This window comes from Triticum aestivum, chromosome 2D (assembly GCF_018294505.1).
Source record: "Triticum aestivum cultivar Chinese Spring chromosome 2D, IWGSC CS RefSeq v2.1, whole genome shotgun sequence".
NCBI classification, from domain to species: domain Eukaryota; kingdom Viridiplantae; phylum Streptophyta; class Magnoliopsida; order Poales; family Poaceae; genus Triticum; species Triticum aestivum.
This window is the reverse complement of record NC_057799.1, coordinates 598485022-598490211: the sequence shown is the minus strand read 5'-3', so window position 1 is coordinate 598490211 and position 5190 is coordinate 598485022. Positions and strand designations below refer to the sequence as shown.

The following is a 5190-nucleotide window of genomic DNA, read 5'->3' as shown; positions in this document are numbered from 1 at the left end:
TTTTGTGGTCACGTGTTGTGTCAGCATGAATACGGCCCACATGTCAGTGGTTGTGAGTGGTGAGGCGTTGGGTGAGCCATGCATTATCTTTCTTCTATAAAAAATCCTCGATTTTTATTTAATTACGCACATGTAGGCACATAGTATCTTTCAAGAACGAGGAATAAAAAAATAGCGCTAGGGGACTAGAACAGACGTCCTGCAAACTAAGAGATAACTGCACTAACCACTCGAGTACTCGACCAAGGATAAATTGATATCAAACTTACAAATGTGTTCGCTCAGCCCAACAAAGGAATAAACGAAAACTAAAAACATGTTCGTGTATTCCCCGCAGGAATAAAATGATGTAAGAAAACAACATATATTTTGTTGTTTGTGACATTTCAAAAATGTTCATATGTTGCAAAAAAAAAGTATGTGATATTTAAAAAAATTAATCATTTAAAAATATATTTGTGTAACCAAAAAAGTAAGTTGCATTTTAGAAATGTTCACGAATTTCAAAGAATTATTTATGCGGGGAATAGAAATGTTCGTGTGTATGTTGTTATTAATCTTGTTCTACTTAAGAAAACTATGCAGGTAATAGAAATTTATGCACATTATCACGCAGAGAGTGGAATCATTCTGTTTGAGCGATCAATTCTTTTTCAAATATAAGCTTATTCAAATTTTAAAATTCTTTTGGACAAATCAGCTGAACTATATTTTTTTATCTAGATTTTTAAATTTAAAATTATTTGAATTCGAAAAAACCTCACTAATTTGCCTGAAAGAAATTGACGTACATTTATTATGCACTATATCTTCTTTTATCTAGATTTTTAAATTTGCAATTATTCGAATTCAGAAAAAATAGTTCATTTGTCCGAAAAATTTACGTACAAGCGTTCTGACCTATATTTTCCTTTATCTAGATTTAAAAACTTAAAATTATTTGAATTCGATAACAATTTCCGTTGACTTGTCCAAAAAATACGTGCATTCATTCTGCACTAGATTTTTTAAGTTAAAATTATTCGAATTTACACAAAAGTTTAGTTGATTTGTCTAAAAAAATATGTACATTCATTCTGCACTGTATTTCTTTTATCTATATTTTTAAAATTTATTATTATTCGAATTCAAACAAAAGTTTAGTGATTTGTCCGAAAAGTTTATCTAGAATATAAGTTATTTTCTTACATAGAAAAACAGAAAGAAGAATACAGAAGATAAATTGTGTATATCTCTTTAATTGCACATGCGGCGAGCTAGCCAGGAGGTCATAGGTTTGAACCGGGGCTATATCTGTTTTGCACAGCTTTTCCCGTTTTAATTTTTACTTTCTCGTACTGTCCATATTATATGCAGCTAACTGTGCGTACTAATCACCAACAATCAGGTTGGTCGAGTAGTTCGAAGCCCAGCATGTACCAGCGTTTTCAATTTCATTTGAGAAATGTCCGTGTAAATAAAATGCAAGGGTTCAGAAAAAGTTTGGTTTTAATTTTATTTGAGAATTTTCTGCATAAATAAATAAAATGCAAGGGTTAAAAAAACACTGACAATGGGCCCCCACAACGTTGGCACGCCACGTGTGTGTGGGATACGGCCGAATACGATAGAAAGCACTGTCTATGAATGAGAGGGCAAGTTAGATGACCAGAAACACGAATTTTACAAGTTTATGCACCAAACTGAACGTCACATGCAAGTTTTATGACTCCCGGTGTATTTACCTCTTTTTTTTATAGCAGACGAATTTTTTCTGAGTCTATTCCTGAGGAAACAGCGGATGAACCAAAGAGATTTCAATCACAGCTGTCAATCTCTATAATTAATATAAAATCAAGGGATATAAAAGAATGACCTGTGGAGAACTATGAACGCGTCCGCCCTTTAATATTAGGTATAGAATAGATATAGATTTGTTTATTTCCAAATTTTTCGGTTTTTGCTTGTTTTTTACTAGGTTTTGTTGAAAGTAATTTTGTTTTTGTTTTTTAGGAAGCAGTGTTTTTTTTGCGAGAAGCACAACATGTGCTTTTACAGAAAAGCATAGTTGTGCTTCTCAAAAAGGAAAAACATAGCCGCGAGAAAAACATCTGTGCTTCCACCGAAAAAAGAAAAAAAATCCAACATGTGCTTATGTGAGAAGCATAGTTATAATTACGCGAGAATCACAACTTTGCTTTCACGGGAAGCACATGTTATGCTTCTACGCTTTTCCAAAAAGAAAAGCGCATATATGCTTTCATCGAAAAATAAGAAAAGCACATCTATAATAAGAGTAAAAATACCCCTAGGAGTTGTTACTGTTTGAGTTGTCATATCGCATTTCAACTTTTATCCTTTATTAATTGTAAAAAAACGGTTATCCTTTATTGTCGGCTAGGTTCTAGCAGTACAACCTAGAGGAAAGCACAAGGCTATATCTCCAGATCCATGATGAATCAACAGGTTTCCAAACAAGTGTAAATTGGCATACAATCGAGTGTGGCGTTTTGGTGGCCGAGCACCCTGCAGGCCGCAATCTCCCGCCGTGGAGTATAGCGCTGCGATGTGTGCATGGCTTTTTAATCGGAAGGTATACGATAGCTGTCAGATTAAAATACATGCGTGCCGTGGGCTCGTGTGCTAGTGTTGTACGTGGGCCTCGGGTGCAGGCACCTCTTGTCCTTGCTGGGCTGGTTTAAAAATAGCACATATAGCTGGTGGCAGTTATGGGCTGGTGCGACATTAATTCCGGGCCCATCTGGCACAGCACCTAGCTTAACCCCGGATGTGATGTTTGTGGTCAGTTCATTCATCCCCTTCCCGTGGAATGTGGAAAAAAAAGCTATGTGGCACGGCGATTCGCCATGGATGGCCTCGAGTTCTTTGAGGAAGCAGAATCAGGGTAAGAACCGATCTGGCGTCCATATTTCTCTTGCCGTTGCTCACTCCAAAAGGGGATCTTTCTTTGGTTGGTGTTCTGCTCATTGATTTCACCGCAGTTCGTTCTTGAGTTCTTCTCCCTGATGTTGGATGGATCTGACTAGATGAGACTTTTGTATGTGCCACAGATTGGTTCCTAGGGCTCATGCGGGTGATATTTTGGTTGGCGGGATCAATGTTGTCATTCCTTTGCTGTTAGACCATAGATTGTAGCTTCCTGTAATCGCCTGTAACAAAAACACACGCGTGCAAAGAGTTTGCAGCCCCATGGATGAATAATTCTCTTTTTTCCCCTGTTACAGCATTCATGCTAGCTTGGAACCATAATTTTACAATCAGGTGTCGAGTGAAAAAAATGCTGCTAGATCATATTTATTATTTCTGTATCAATAGATCGACTTTTTTTTTCAGAAGTGCTTTGCTTATATCGGTCTGTACCAGTGGGAATTACATTTAACACCGATTTTGGGGAAAATGCAGTGTTAGGATTGGCAACGCGCCAGAAGAGAGGGATGCCAACCCAAGCAGGTCCCTGCCCTCGATGCTTCAATGCAAGCTTATGCAGACAACAAGGTTGGCACTGTTGTTAACCCGGCGCTCGGGACTAGCTTTGACACAGTTGTAGAAGCATATGAGTTTTACAACTTATACTCCTGGGAGACTGGTTTTGGCGTCAGGTATGCCAAAAGCAGGCTGAACGTCCATCGGAAAAAATGTATGCAGGAGTTTGTGTGCGCGTGTGCGGTGAGGATGATTCATTAATTCAAAAAAGAGAAATTGTTTCCTCACACCTAATTTTTTCCTATTATGTTCTCATATGTTATAGAAAAACACTGCAGGGCAAGCCATTGCAATCGAATAGCCGCTCGACGATGTGTGGATGCCCTGCGTTGATGCGGATTCTTAGGTCTGATGATAAAGGATGGTACATATGTGAGCACAAAGCAGAGCACAACCATGCACTCTCAGTTAACTGTATGGAGAAGCTGCACTGGAAATCACACTGGCACATAGATAGATGGAGCAACTAAGAAATGTGAAAACATTGCCGGAGTCGGTGGCTGCTGCACGCGATGGCACGGGTTTATCTGACAGATAGGTGGCAGGTGATTCTGCAGGTTCAGCTACAGCAGAGAAGCAACATTTTGGTCCAACAAAAAATAGGTGCAAAGTGCCTCGCAATGTTCAGATAGCTTTGGGGCGCCATCAAAGAAGAGACCAGCGGGGCGCCCTACGACAAGCTGCGACAAAGCACCATACGAACAACCAGCTAAGAGGAGTAGGTTCTGTTCGATCTGCCGGGCCCAGGGGCACAAGAGCACAACATGTCCGCGGCACGGGGGGTCTTCCAAAGGCGCCAAGGAAATCACCTCGCTGCTCCAGGTGCAGCCTGAAAGGCCACAGAAGAAACACTTGCACCAACACGCCCAAGGCTGATTTCTATGGTTGATTTCATTTGTTTTCTATGCTTGAAACATGACAGTTTCATGTAACCGTGCTAATGTGGATGTCAGACTGCTAATGACTACTCCACATATTAGTGTATCTCTATATCTGTAGTATCATTTGTTGTCGGAGAATTGCTTGGAGACAATGTGTGTTTGGTGTGAAAATCACTTGTTTGATCCTTTTCGCTTCAAGTTGTGTTGCTTTGATTGGTGTACCATTTAGGATGAGCGGTCTCCACCTGAACCTTGCCGCAGTCCGGGCACATGATGAGCGGCAGATGCTGTCGCCTTTCCCTGCAACGAACTAAGGATGAAGATGAAGCCATGTCGATTTTGTTTGAGCTGGGTGCGGCAACGATGTAGAGCCAACTCCTATAAGTAGCCCATGAGGCCAAGGCAACGGCAGGATCCTCAACGTTCAACCCAAACGGCTAGCTCCCTGCCCGTTTGCCAAGCGCACATGTTGACGGAGTCAAACCCGTGCCATGCAGCGCGTGACCGCGACATGCAACTGTGCTGCACTCATGTGCCTGCTAGAGTTCGTGAGTCTGCACGGTTTATTTAATAGCAAATACGGGGCTGTGCAGCCGACTCTCCTATAAATACAGTAAAAATATGGCAGCGTCATACTCACGTGGCACCGATCACAACGAGCACCAACGGGGCTGATTCCGACCTGCAGGGTGCTCGGCCACCAAAGGCCATTTTCGCATACAATCCACCAATAAGATGCTCCACCAATAAGCTAGAAATTCCAAAGTAGGCTTACCTAGCTCAACAACAACACCATATATGTGCATAACAGCAATATATACACATG

General features: G+C 40.7%; 1 long non-coding RNA gene across 1 annotated transcript; it reads left to right on the top strand.

Annotated features, from left to right (window-relative positions):
- Positions 1–2806: 2806 nt before the first annotated feature.
- LOC123050286 (uncharacterized) lies at positions 2807–4504 on the top strand. The gene is made up of 3 exons (XR_006423741.1): positions 2807–2884; positions 3403–3666; positions 3762–4504. It is a non-coding gene; the product is annotated as an uncharacterized lncRNA (long non-coding RNA).
- Positions 4505–5190: the final 686 nt, after the last annotated feature.